At 49.4% G+C, this 12249-nt stretch overlaps 1 long non-coding RNA gene across 1 annotated transcript in view; it reads right to left on the bottom strand.

Moving 5' to 3' along the window:
* LOC140386034 (uncharacterized) overlaps positions 1 to 12249 on the bottom strand; it is a 38591-nt gene that overhangs the window by 10151 nt on the left and 16191 nt on the right. The window contains exon 2 of the long non-coding RNA XR_011933548.1: positions 225 to 364. This is a non-coding gene — a long non-coding RNA (uncharacterized lncRNA). The remainder of the gene's footprint in view (positions 1 to 224; positions 365 to 12249) is intronic.

Below are 12249 nucleotides of genomic sequence, written 5' to 3'. Positions count from 1 at the left end.
GAACTGATTTAACCTGAGATCACCATACCTCAAACGAGGGGCAAGGTTGAGAAGATGGGGCCTTCAAATAACCTCAGCCAGTACGGGAATTGAATCCGCGTTGTTAGCATCGCCCTGCATCACAACCCAGCTATTCAGCCACCTGTGTTAACCGGTACCACCCCTCATAGACCTTACAAACTATGAGTGATAAAAGTTGTAAATGCTTACTTGACCATACTCACCCAATCAGCTTCTTCCACTTGCCCCGCATGACTTTTGAATCCTCATGTCACTTCAGGAGCTCCAAATTCCAAGTATGCTTCACTAACATTCCACACTAAGGAATGTCGTTGCTGGCAAATGGGCAGGTTCTCGGTCATCCCTGAAAAAAGTTTGGTTTGACATCAGCACCAGGAGGACAAATATCAAGGTCCAGGATGTTGCCATTCCGTTATCTATCAGCATTGGCAATGAGATATTGATAGCTTCACACATCTAGGCTCCACAATCACCAGCAATCTGTCACTTGATGATGAAATCAACACACGCATTGCAAAAACTGCAACTGTTACGAAGTAGCAGGAACCTGGCTGAGAAAATCAAACTACCAAGTCTGCATCCTCATCACACTCTTTTACAGTGATGAGATCTGGACAACATAAACTAGACAGGAGAAAAGGCTGAACTGTTTCACCTTTGCTATCTCAGCTGGATCCTTAGCACCTCTTGGCAGCAACTAAGAGATCCTGGAGCATGCCAGTTCCAACAGTATACACACATTGATAAGTTACGATGCCTGTGCTGGCTCAGCCACATTCATCAGGTACCCAAAGACCTTCTGTATGATGAACTGGTCACTGGGTTGCAACCTCCTTGGTATCTACACCTCTGCCACAAGGATAGCGACAAGCGAAATATGAAAATACGAAAAAAGCAGACATTGATTTAGATTTAGATTTATTGTCACGTGTACCGAGGGACAGTGAAAAGTATTGTTCTGCGTACAGTCCAGACAGATCGTTCCATACATAGAAAACATAGGACATACGATAAATACACACTGTAAATACATAGACACGGACATCGGATGAAGCATTCGGAGTATAGTACTACTCAGTAGAGAAGGTATGTGGAGAGATCAGTTCAGTCCATAAGAGAGTCATTCAGGAGTCTAGTAACAGTGGGGAAGAAGTTGTTTTTGAATCTGTTAGTGCGTGTTCTCAGATTTTTGGATCTTCTGCCCGATGGAAGAGGTTGGAAGAGAGAATAACCCGGGTGGGAGGGGTCTTTGATTATGCTGCCTGCTTCCCCAAGGCAGGGGAGGTGTAGACAGAGTCAATGGACGGGAGGCAGGTTCACGTGATGGACTGGGCTGTGTTCACAACTCTCCGTAGCTTCTTATGGTCTTGGGCCAGGCATTGTCATACCAGGCTGTGATGCAGTCAGATAGGATGCTTTCTATGACAACTGGGAGATAGTCCCTGACAACTGTAACCTCTAAGGTCCGGCTGTTTGGAAGGGCATTGGAAGAGCCAAGCAGAAAAGAAAAGCTCAGCTTGCTGCGAAGAGGGCCCAGAGAATTCAGAAGTCTGTGCACTTTCTCAGCCCACTGTCTTCCTCTGCAACAAGTGCAACAGAGACTGCCATGCCAGAGTGGAACTCGTGAGTCACACCAGGCAATGCTTAACACAGACTTAACCAACAAAGTGCAAAATGGAAGGAAGGCTGCCACTGAAGAGTTAAGATTGAACAATTTTGAGAATGAGGAACAGAATTTGAAGCAAGTTTATCCCGAGATGGGATAGCACGGTGGCGCAGTGGGTTAGCCCTGATGCCTCACGGCGCCGAGGTCCCAGGTTCGATCCCGGTTCTGGGTCACTGTCCGTGTGGAGTTTGCACATTCTCCTCGTGTTTGCATGGGTTTCGCCCCCACAACCCAAAGATGTGCAGGGTAGGTGAATTGACCACGCTAAAATTGGAAAAAATGAATTGGGTATACTAAATTTAAAAAATAAAATCAAAAGTTTATCCCGAGATTCTGGTTGGGAGCTGTGATCGATCGAGTCTTGAACTGCAGTAAACTTTAGTTCACCTATGCACCTGATGCCATTCAAATTGGAGGACAACATTGTGATTGACATGGAATCAAGGCTGGTGATGGAGAGGAAAAGCTGACATCAGCAGCTCAGCACAGAATGGCCATATATACAGTAAATCTGTCCGAAGTCTCCCACCCACAGTTGCCCAAATTGCAGAATATCATTCCCTATTGAACTTGTCGGAGGTCTTGAGGCACAATGGAAGTTCCAGATTCGAGTCCAATGCCAGGACTGATTGGCTATGGATGGAGCATTCAATGCGGTTCAATGGGCTGATAATCAGCACGGAAATCCTTCTACCACTCCGCACCCCCCCCACCCCCACTGTTCCCCGAAGGGTAAAAAGCAGTGTGGGTGTGATACGCTAATAAACTAGAACTGTGTGGTCCTCTTTTCCCATAGTAGCTATCCCAATATCTATGAAATAAATCATGGACATTATTAGTTAAAAATTTCATTTGGTCAAAGGCATATTAGGATCTGACTTGAAGTTAACCAAGTCATCTCATACAGGTCCTACACAACGGACAGGGAAAAGAAGTTTTAATCTCTTTGGCAACAACTGGATATATGAAGGCAGCACGGTAGCACAGTGGGTAACATTGTTGCTTCAAAGCTCCAGGGTCCCAGGTTCGATTTGTGGCTTGGGTCACTGTCTGTGTGGACGGTCTGCACGTTCTCCCCGTGTCTGTGTGGGTTTCCTCCGGGTGCTCCAGTTTCTTCCCACAAGTCCCGAAAGACATGCTGTCAGGTAATTTGGACATTTTGATTTCTCCATCAGTGTACCCGAACAGCCGCCGGAATGTGGAGACTAGGGGCTTTTCACAGTAACTTCATTGCAGTGTTAACGTAAGCCTACTTGTGACAATAAAGATTATTATATGACCTAGTTCCCATGAACCATTTTAATATTCCATTTCTCTACCCTGTTCTTCTATGTATGATTTGTATATATTGTTGAGACTGCTTGCAGAGTTGCAGGTTTGGTTCCATAACAGGAATGGAGCTTATAAGTTAGGTTGACAGTCCAGTGCAGCACGTAAGGACAGGTGCCATTGTTGGAGGTGCAGAACATTATATGAGATATTTAAACAAGGTTCCCGTCCGTTTGTTCCTGTGGCTCGATAGGAGTTAAGGTTCACAAAAATAGGATACAATTTCTATGCTGCTGTGTCTTATGTCACTTTTAGTTCACAAGATGGAGCTATTGCATCTAACTGCTGAAGGAAGCTCTCCACCACTGGGAGTACTTTAGTCCTGACATATCTGGGTCTGGTGTAGACTAATTGATAAAAAGTGATTGCAGTGATTAATCAACAGCTCCATTATCAGTGTATCATGCTAGTACAAGGATGGTAGAAGGCAAACCAAATGAACCTTAATCTTTTTAAATGTAGGAATTTCTATATTCCTAGGAAACGCACCTCTCCAACATGGCTTAAGAATTTAATTGCCTGCAAACTGGCATACATGGCATGCACTGACTACACCCATTCACCTGGATGCATGAAAATTAAGGGAACATGTGGAATTTGCATGGCCAGCTCAATATGTAGAGTCAGGGGTGCAGCTACTATGGGCAGCAAGGTGGTGCAGTGGTTAGTATTGCTGCTTCACGGCGCTGAGGATCCTTGTTTGATCTCAGCCTCAGGTCACTGTCCTTGTGGAGTTTGCACATTCTCCCAGTGTCTGTGTAGGTCTCACCCCCAAAACCCAAAGGTGTGCAGGCTAAGTGGATATGCCAAGCTAAATTGCCCCTTAATTGGAAAATCATTTTTTAAAGGAGGGCAGCTAATGCAAGTGCATTGAGGGGCATGAATATGGCTTGACTGATGCCACTTAAAGGCAACCAGCTCTTCTTACAGGTGAGGTCCATCCTGGTTGCAGACAACAGGAAAAAGGCAGGAAAACATTTGCAAGCAGTGGCTGATTTGTTCTGGTGTAGGTGTAATATAAGCGGCTTACTTGTGGTGCACTTGACGAAGGAAGGTTCAGACGTGGAGATAACTTCAACACGTTTATTAAACTATTTACACTTCTATTACTCGGGTTCGACACTACTGCTAATCCTACTATAGCTACCCAGACTGACTAACCAGCTGCTGCAATCCACGTGGTGGGTGTAATATTGAATCAACCCAGTGTCTGTACTCACTGACTGTCTCCACTGGAAAGAGGCAGATCATGTGTGTGGTGTCCTTTATATATGGGTTGGTGTAATGCCCCCCTGTGGTCGTGTCACCTCCGTGTGTATCGTTAGTGTCCATTGGTCTTGTCCTATCTAACTGATCTATTGGTTGAGTGTGTGTGTGTGATGTTTCTGGTGCTCCCTCTAGTGTCTAGCTAGCCTACATGCATTTACATTGATGCATATCACCACATCCCCCCTTTTTTATATGTTCATATTTTCTGTACACTTTAAGAAAATTGAACAAAGAACAGGTTGATAAGGTAAGGTATATACAAGTCATGGGAACAGTGATTAAACAATAAGTCCAAATCATTTGTGTGAGTCCATAAACCATCAATCATCATGGTTAAATATCTCTCTGGGTTATGTACGCCATCAACGTCCCTGTGCCACAGGAACCAAGAAGTGGTCAAATCACTTCACTGTCTGATTTGGAGTCCCTTTCTTTTTTCGATGTTTCTGATGGTGCTGTCGGATAGCATCTTGTAGCTGATAAGGTGTTGACGTTGAAGAGGTACCATCAGCAGTATCATTCGAGGTCATGGATGTGCCATATGTTGAAGTTGGATAAGACTGTACATACTGGTTCTGGCCACATGCTGTGTAGGAAGGGTGGTCCTGCTGAGAACCGTTGAAGCTTGTCGAATTAGAAACAGAATTGCTGCTCTCATAAATACCTGGTGATGGTGTGAAACTAGAACCGTGCATCTGATAGGAATGTGCTGTCTGGCCAGGCTGGGGTGCAGCAAATCCTGGACTGTAACTAAGGCATCCAGTCTGTAGTGCAGATTGCGCTTGCGGTATTGATTCCATTAGTAGGCAATCCGTAGTGCTGGCCTGTTTGAGAATATGCTGCATAGACTGCTGGCTGCTGCATGCCTGAATACTGGGTTTGTCCAGCATGAGCTGTCATTGGCTGTACTGCTCGTGTGGAAAAAATGTGTGGATATAGCTGTGGTGAATATTGGTGTATTCCTGTTGGACTGTAGCCGCTGCTTGTTATTACTGACCCTGTGTGATTGTTAAGTGATCCATCTCCTGTCGTTGTGGCATCTGCTGTCATCCTGAGCGTGCCATCACTGAGGTTGTGGCACTCCCTGTTTGGAGTAAAGTCCGGCTTACGTGAATCAGAGTCGGCGTTTGGTTGCTCCCCATCTGGAGTCTGGTCTGTTTTAACTGAGTCAGTGTTGGTTTGTTGATGCTCCCCATCCGGAGTCTGAGCAGATTCACTGGAGTCAGCTGAGATTTCTTGAAGCTGCACGTCTGGAGTCGGAACATGTAGGAATGCATTGACTTGTGGAGAGGTTCGAGCGAATGAGGGTGGAAGTATTGTGGTGTCACCGGAGTCACCAGTGGTCTCACAGTGATCGTCGAGTGCCTCTGTACACACTAGCTGAGGTCTGTCACTTTGCACATCTTGCATGGGAAGTGGGATGCTGTCGTCATTCATTTCACATACCGTGGGTAGAGCCTCAGTAGCTGCTTGTTGTTCACTTGGGTTGGGTAAATTGTCAGAGTCTTCATCTGGTGGCGCAAACAATGTGGGTGGACTGTCATTGTCTTGCTATTGTCCTTCATTTGGGCTTGGACTGTCAACGTTGCTTTGTTCTTCACTGTAGCATGATAGACCGTCATGGTCGCCCTGCTGTGCACTGGAGCGTGGTAGACTGTCATAGTCTTCTTGCTGTTTACTTGAGCATGGCAGACTAGCTTCATCTGCCGCTAGTTGGTCAGAGGAGGTTGCTAGACCCTCATGGTCTTGTTTCTGCAAGGACTGCGCTCTGGAGTCTTGCGTTGCTTCTATCGTGGAGTCTGTCCACGAGCTCGCTGCGGAGACTTGTGACACTGGAGTCACTTCTTGTTCATGCAAGGACTGCGGTGTGGAGTCTTGCGTGTCTTCTTTCATAGAGTCTGGAACCCTGAGCGGTGCGTCGACCATGCTCTGTGTGGCAGCAGGCTTCTTTCTGTGGGCTTGTACCACTCTCTGTCTCTTGGTTTCAGGCTGTAGCATCATCCTGCACTCACGAGTTGGGATGTCATATCTGCTGAGCTGAAGATCCTCAAATCCGAAGGACGAATCCGCGTCTGCGTCGGATTCAATGCGGGGGTCGCCAATGTGCAACACGTCTAGTTGCGGTTCAGATTTGGTACTGGGGTAGCCTCCCAAGGTGAAAGGTTCGTCTGAGTCGTAGTCTTCCAGGACCATATCATCACTGTTTGCGTCGGAGCTGGCATTGGGCCCAGAGAAAATGTAAAGGTCAGTATCGAAGTATCCAAGGTCGGAATCATCGGTTTATGCGTAGTTAACTGCTTGTTGCAGGGTTCTTCGGAGGTTAATTTCATTCCCTAGTTCAATTTGAGGCATTGTTCTGGCATTCCAGGTGAAGGAAGGTTGTTTTATGGCATGAAAATATTTTTTCTTTGATTTGGGACGTTTTCCCTTTAAATGGGCGTGGTCCGGGGCCTCTGACATCACGATGCATGTGACGTAGCACGTAGGAAGCGATTGCACATGCGCAGATCGCTGTTCCTTTACCGATGCCCGTTTTCGTGATTGCGCATGCATCTCGCGCAACTGCGCAAGTGCAGTCCCTTTAGAAAGATGGCCACCGACCAAAATCGTTCTCTGCTCCGGGATCTCGGCCTCGAGGTGAGTACTGGCGCTTCTCTTAGCTTTTCTTGCTGGTTGGAGTGTGTTTTCCTCACAGTATTTGCCGAATTTGTCCAGGGCTGCCTGGAAGTCGTTCCTGTTTTGCCCCTTGGAGAACTTGAATTTTTAAAGGATTTCTTCTGCTCTGGCACCGGCGATGGTGAGGAGTAGCTCTGTTTTTTCAGGATCGGCCACTTCTTCTAGTTCGGCTGCCACCAGAAGATTTCAAACTTTAGCCGGAATGCCAGCCAGTTTTCGCGGAGAGGCACTGGAGCTGCTGCGGAACCCGGATCTCAAACATCTTGCCTGGGTATTGTTACTGGTTGTCACTGTACACTGATATATTCCTATGTGGATTGAAACAGTTCACTTCTGGTACCATGATTTTTTATGTTGTGGGTGTAACATAAGCGGCTTCCTTGTGGTGCACTTGGCAAAGGAAGGTTCAGACGTGGTGATAACTTCAACACGTTTATTAAACTATTTACACTTCTATTACTCGGGTTCGACACTACTGCTAATCCTACTATAGCTACCCAGACTGACTAACCAGCTGCTGCAATCCACGTGGTGGGTGTAATATTGAATCAACCCAGTGTCTGTACTCACTGACTGTCTCCACTGGAAAGAGGCAGATCATGTGTGTGGTGTCCTTTATATATGGGTTGGTGTAATGCCCACCTGTGGTCGTGTCACCTCCGTTGTATCGTGAGTGTCCATTGATCCTGTCCTATCTAACTGATCTATTGGTTGAGTGTGTGTGTGATGTTTCTGGTGCTCCCTCTAATGTCTAGCTAGCCTACATGCATTTACATTGATGCATATCACCACAGTAGCCTGACTGCAATGGGTCCAGAGAGTGCAGCATTGGAGGTCCTGGTGCAGGTGATGGTCAGTGAGAGGAATATTCTGCTGTCCTAAGGAGGTGGGGAAAATCTCCGGGTAACACCTCCATCTCCAGTGAGAGGTTGCTAACGTATCGTCCCCTCCTACTCATATTGTACCCTCAGTACTATTGCAACCTTTACCTCACATTTTCCATTAACTACTTGACTATGACTGCCACATTCTCAAAACACCTCACACTCCCTTTTATGTTCAAATCATATGATCATACAATAGATTAGGTCATTCAGTCCCGTGCCAGCTCTTTGAGCTATCCAATTAGTCCCACTTTGCTCTTTAGCCAAGCATATCACCACATTTTTCCTTTTCAAGTATATATCCAATTCTCTTTTGAAAGTTACTATTGAAGCTGCTTTCACCATGCAGCAGGCAGTACATTTGAGCTACAAACTTGCTGCATAAAAATATTTCTCCTTATCTTCCTTGTGGTTCTTTTTGTCATTATCTTAAATCTGTGTCCTTACCAATCATCCTGCTAGTGGAAACAGTTTCTTCTTATTTACTCCATCAAACCCTTCACATTACACAAAACACTAAAAGTAGAGCACAGTTTAGCAAGGTCATAAGGAAGTCAACAGAGCACTGGGGTTCATTTCTCGGGAGACAGAATTGAAAAGCAGAGAGGTTTCTAAGCTTGTGTACAACTGCAATGCACAGTTCTCCTATTTTGATCTGTGATATTTTTGTCTCTATACTAAAAAGGATCTAGGGGTACTGGAGGAGTTGTAAACGAGATTTAATAATAATAAGAAGAATCTTTATTATTATCACAAGTAGGTTTACATTAACACTTCAATTAAGTTACTGTGAAATCCACTAGTCATCACACTCAGGCACCTGTTCGTCATGATTTTTCAAACTAAGGGTCGCACTCATGGATGGGTCACCGCGGGTGTCGGGAAAGTCACGGATCGACCGGTCACGTAGTTCCTGATCGCGGGAGAAGCGCCCAACAGCCACGACCTGCTTTTGAAAATGTTGGCCTCGTCCATTTTGTAAGTTGAGAGTGCTGGCCGCCTCATACATGCGTGCCCCCACAGGTGGATCCGGCAGTGCGCAGGCCCGGAGACCAACAGGGCAGACTGCCTCCTCCTGATGTCAGTTCGCTGTCCAAGTACGGTCTCCTCCTGATGTCAATTCGCTGTCTCAGGACCGTCTCCTCCTGACATCAGCACGCTGTCCAAGTACCGTCTCCTCCCGATGTCACTTCGGTGTCCCAGTACCGTCTCATTCTGATGTAAGTTCACTGTCCCAGTACCGTCTCCTCCTGATCTCAGTTCGCTGTCCCAGTACCGTTTCTTCCAAGTGTCAGCGCGCAATCCAAATACCGTCTCCACCTGGTGTCAGCGCGCAGTCCCAGGACCATCTACTCCTGGTGTCAGCGTGCTGTCCCAGGACCATCTACACCTGGTGTCAGCGCGCAGTCCCAGGACCATCTACTCCTGATGTCAGCGTGCTGTCCCAGTAACGTCTCCTCCTGGTGTCTGCGTGCTGTCTCAGTACCGTCTCCTCCTGACATCAGCGTGCTGTCCCAGTACCATCTCCACCTGATGTCAGCGCGCTGTCCCAGTACCGTCTCCTCCTGATATCAGCGTGCTGTCCCAGTACCATCTCCACCTGATGTCAGCGCGCTGTCCCAGTACCGTCTCCTCCTGATATCAGCGTGCTGTCCCAGTAACATCTCCTCCTGGTGTCAGCGCGCTGTACCAGTTCCGTCTCCTCCTGGTGTCTGCGTGCTGTCTCAGTACCGTCTCCTCCTGACATCAGCGCGCTGTCCCAGTACCGTCTCCTCCTGACATCAGCGCGCTGTCCCAGTACCGTCTCCTCCTAATATCAGCGTGCTGTACCAGTACCATCTCCTCCTAATGTCAGCGCGTTGTCCCAGTACCGTCTCCTCCTGATATCAGCGTGCTGTCCCAGTACCGTCTCCTCCTGGTGTCAGCGCGCTGTCCCAGTACCGTCTCCTCCTGACATCAGTGCGCTGTCCCAGTACCGTCTCCTCCTGGTGTCAGCGCGCTGTCCCAGTACCGTCTCCTCCTGACATCAGCGCGCTGTCCCAGTACCGTCTCCTCCTGAAGTCAGCGCGCTGTCCCAGTACCGTCTCCTCCTGACATCAGCGTGCTGTCCCAGTACCGTCTCCTCCTGACATCAGCGCGCTGTTCCAGTACCGTCTCCTCCTGATATCAGCGTGCTGTCCCAGTACCGTCTCCTCCTGACATCAGCGCACTGTCCCAGTACCGTCTCCTCCTGGTGTCAGCGTGCTGTCCCACTACCGTCTCCTCCTGGTGCCAGCGTGCTGTCCCGGTACCGTCTCCTCCTGACAACAACGCGCTTTCCCAGTACCGTCTCCTCCTGATGTCAGCGTGCTGTCCCAGTATCGTCTCCTCCTGACATCAGCGCTGTTCCAGTACCGCTTCCTCATGATGTCAGTTTGATGTCCCAGTACCGTCTCCTCCTGGTGTCAGCGCGCTGTCCCAGTACCGTCTCCTCCTGACATCAGCGCGCTGTCCCAGTACCGTCTCCTCCTGGTGTCAGCGCGCTGTCCCAGTACCGTCTCCTCCTGGTGTCAGCGTGCTGTCCCAGTACCGTCTCCTCCTGGTGTCAGTACTCTATCCCAGTACCGTCTCCTCCTGACATCAGCACGCTGTCCCAGTACTGTCAGGTCCTGACGTCAGCGCGCTGTCCCAGTACCGTCTCCTCCTGATGTCAACGTGCTGTCCCAGTATCGTCTCCTCCTGATGTCAGCGCGCTCTACCAGTACCGTCTCCTACTGACATCAGCGTGCAGACCCAGGACCGTAGCCTTGTGGTGTCAGTTTGATGTCCCAGGACCGTCTCCTCCTGGTGTCAGTTTGATGTCCCAGTACCGTCGCCTCCTAGTGTCAGTTTGATGTCCCAATACCATCTCCTCCTGATGTCAGTTCGCTGTCCCAGTACCGCCGCCTCCTGGTGTCAGTTTGATGTCCCAGTACTGTCGCCTCCTGGTGTCAGTTTGATGTCCCAGTACCGTCTCCTCCTGATGTCAGTTCGCTGTCCCAGTACCATCTCCTCCTGATGTCAGTTTGATGTCCCAATACCGTCTCCTCCTGATGTCAGTTTGATGTCCCAGTACCGTCTCCTCCTGATGTCAGTTTGATGTCCCAGTACCGTCTCCTCCTGATGTCAGTTTGATGTCCTAGTACCGTCTCCACCTGATGTCAGCGCGCTGTCCCAGTACCGTCTCCTCCTGACATCAGCGCGCTGTCCCAGTAACGTATTCTCCTGGTGTCAGCGCGCTGTCCCAGTACCGTCTCCTCCTGACATCAGCGCGCTGTCCCAGTACCGTCTCCTCCTGATGTCAGTACGCTGTCCCAGTACCGTCTCCTCCTGACATCAGCGCGCTGTCCCAGTGCCGTCTCCTCCTGATGTCAGTTTGCTGTCCCAGTACCGTCCCCTCCTGACATCAGCGCGCTGTCCCAGTACTGTCTCCTCCTTACATAAGCGTGCTGTCACAGTACCGCCTCCTCCTGATGTCAGTTTGATGTCCCAGTGCCGTCCCCTCCTGACATCAGTGCACTGTCCCAGTACCGTCTCTTCCTGATGTCAGCGCAGTGTCCCAGTACCGCCTCCTCCTGATGTCAGCGTCCTGTCCCGGTACCGTCTCCTCCTGGTGTCAACGCACTGTCCCAGTACCGTCTCCTCATGATGTCAGCGTGCTGTCCCAGTACCGTCTCCTCCTGACATCAGCGTGCTGTCCCAGTACCGTCTCCTCCTAAAGTCAGCACACTGTCCCAGTACCGTCGCCTCCTTATATCAGCGCGCTGTCCCAGTACCGTCTCCTCCTGACTTCAACGCGCTGTCCCAGTACCATCTCCTCCTGATGTCAGCGTGCAGTCCCAGTACCGTCTCCTCCTGGTGTCAGCGTGCTGTCCTAGTACCGTCTCCTCCTGGTGTCAGCGTGCGGTCCCAGTACCGTCTCCTCCTGATGTCAGCATGCTGACCCAGTACCGTCTCCTCCTGATGTCAGTTCGCTGTCCCAGTACCATCTCCTCCTGATGTCAGTTTGATGTCCCAATACCGTCTCCTCCTGATGTCAGTTTGATGTCCCAGTACCGTCTCCTCCTGATGTCAGTTTGATGTCCCAGTACCGTCTCCTCCTGATGTCAGTTTGATGTCCTAGTACCGTCTCCACCTGATGTCAGCGCGCTGTCCCAGTACCGTCTCCTCCTGACATCAGCGCGCTGTCCCAGTACCGTCTCCTCCTGGTGTCAGCGCGCTGTCCCAGTACCGTCTCCTCCTGACATCAGCGCGCTGTCCCAGTACCGTCTCCTCCTGACATCAGCGCGCTGTCCCAGTACCGTCTCCTCCTGGTGTCAGCGCGCTGTCCCAGTACCGTCTCCTCCTGATGTCAGCGCGCTGTCCCAGTACCGTCTCCTCCTGACA

The sequence above is a fragment of the Scyliorhinus torazame genome, chromosome 11 (assembly GCF_047496885.1).
Source record: "Scyliorhinus torazame isolate Kashiwa2021f chromosome 11, sScyTor2.1, whole genome shotgun sequence".
Lineage (NCBI taxonomy): Eukaryota > Metazoa > Chordata > Chondrichthyes > Carcharhiniformes > Scyliorhinidae > Scyliorhinus > Scyliorhinus torazame.
This window is presented reverse-complemented; position numbering and strand designations above follow the sequence as displayed.